The sequence below is a fragment of the Sphaeroforma arctica genome (assembly GCF_001186125.1).
Source record: "Sphaeroforma arctica JP610 unplaced genomic scaffold supercont1.877, whole genome shotgun sequence".
In the NCBI taxonomy this organism is placed as follows: domain Eukaryota; class Ichthyosporea; order Ichthyophonida; genus Sphaeroforma; species Sphaeroforma arctica.
The window spans coordinates 5,879-8,082 of record NW_014039681.1 but is presented as its reverse complement, the minus strand read 5'-3'; positions in this window follow the sequence as shown (position 1 = coordinate 8,082).

Below are 2,204 nucleotides of genomic sequence, written 5' to 3'. Positions count from 1 at the left end.
TCGTCGTAGATGAAAAGGTAGATAAACTACTCTACTAGGGTACCCAAGCAGCTCAAAAGCCGCTTTGACGACATAATACAATATATTGAAGAGGTCGAGTTGGAACAGCTAAGCGGACACCATCAGAAACCTTTTGAGGTAAAAGAATCCAAGATTCCACTCTTAATACCACGGTCTCAAGAAGATACTAATGCCAGCACAATCACCAGCAGTATATTTTATTGAGATACGAGCTGCAGCCCCTGAATCAATGAGAAGCTTATCAATAGCAAAGACATTTTACAAGAAGATATGTTTAAACAGAATCACTGCTCGCGAGACTGACACTAGGCAATTAGAACAGCTAGTGAACAATTTCCAAAATATATGCTATCATATTAATAAACTCACGGACAAACCAAACATCAGTCGTATACATACCTCAAGGCCTTTACAATACCAGACACGCTGATGAATACCATAGTGTCGAGTATTTAAAGTCCTAGATCTTGCGGTCTACCAGCGACCTTGATCAGGTGTTTGTGGACTTCGTTCGTCTTGTAGTTTCTAGCCATAGTTAGTATACAATGAATTGATACTACTTGTAGAAGCAAGTTGTGATTATAGAACTGGGGGGTGAGGCTACGCCGTCTAGCCAACCGATGTATAACAGTTGAGGAGAGATATGATCTGACAGATTTCCTTCCAGTGCACACGTGATCGTGAGACATGATTTCGTAGGCGATTTGGAAGCCCAGAAGTTGGCGTTAGGCGCTGCTGACTATGTGAAAGCTCCATGAGTGTGGTTGATCATAGTTTTGCCCAGCAGATGTGGGACAAAGTTCTTTCTACCATTGCTGGTGCCCGATCGGAATGATAAGTTGAGAGGTGACGGTTCGATAATTGTCTCTATTCAGTTTCTTCTTCACTGGTTTGGGTAGCGTAGCTACTTTGGCGTCCTTCATAGTTTTTATCTCCTTCGAATTGAATTGGTCTGTGACAGTCATGAGGTTGAGCTTGAATCTTGAGTATTCTTGGGGTTGTGGTACATATTATGCGAACATAAATTTGGGGGTAAGAATTTTTCAAGGTTTCTGGCGGTTATGAGATATCCTTAAGCCATAAGTTTTAAAACAATAGGGTTCTAATCTCTGTTGTGTTTGCCCAGTATATTTGTTCGATTTGTATTCATCCATGCTGTGATAGTGGAGTCATCGACGTTCTCAAACGTAATTCTGATATTGATCGTTTGTGGGTAGCGGCTTCTTCTGCGACATGACTATTGTTTTTATTGTTGTTTTTTCTTTACAATCTTAACCCCTAAAACCTGCTTTTTATATTCGACAACCCGGTTAGTGATTCAAGTACTTTAAACGATGATCCAGTCAGGAACAAAATGAGTAGGACTGGTGTCTAGTTATTAGACAACAGTAGATAGACCCCATACTTTTCCCGTACATTTAGAGTAGTAAAAAAACATGCCATATTTGCCATGAAAAAAGTCTACATCTCAGCCTCAGGCTGGTGTAGATATATTGAAAACATTTATTAAGGTGACTACTTGCATATCAGAGGTCTAAATGAATGTAGCAGGCTTAAAACGTGTATCCATGTCGGTAATAGTGAACTGAATTCGCAATTGACAAATGCATTCAATTAGGTTTATCTAGCGTAAGTAGTAATATGGCATCTTGCCGTTGTGACCTACGAGACAACTGCGACATATGTAATTACAATCACAAGTGTGGTCGCCCACTTCGGGATAGAGATTTAGATGACGTACAACGAGTTGGATCTAACCGCACTGCAGCTGAAAGAGCCTGGCTGTAAGTTGCATCATGTGCAAGGCAATGGTAGCATAGACACACACAGAGAAACGAATAACGTTATGACAATCAGTAGTACGAATCGCGATAGCAACAATGATTTCTGCCGTGCTTTTGGGTGGGTCCATTGCAATACGAAATCGCCACCTGGTTTGCACAAACATACAACATATAAATATGAGTAAATACTAAATGTACCTGGCCTACATGGGAAAGTCCCTAAATGTACGTACAGATTTACTGGTACGTTTTCTAATTGCCCAATTAAAATCGCTAAATGTGATTTTCAATTCCTTTCTCAAACTTTTCAAACAAAAAATTTAAAAGTACATTTAGACCTTTTTATGTACATTAATTGGTGACTTTCCAGTGCTGTAATTTTTTTGATGACGCAAAATA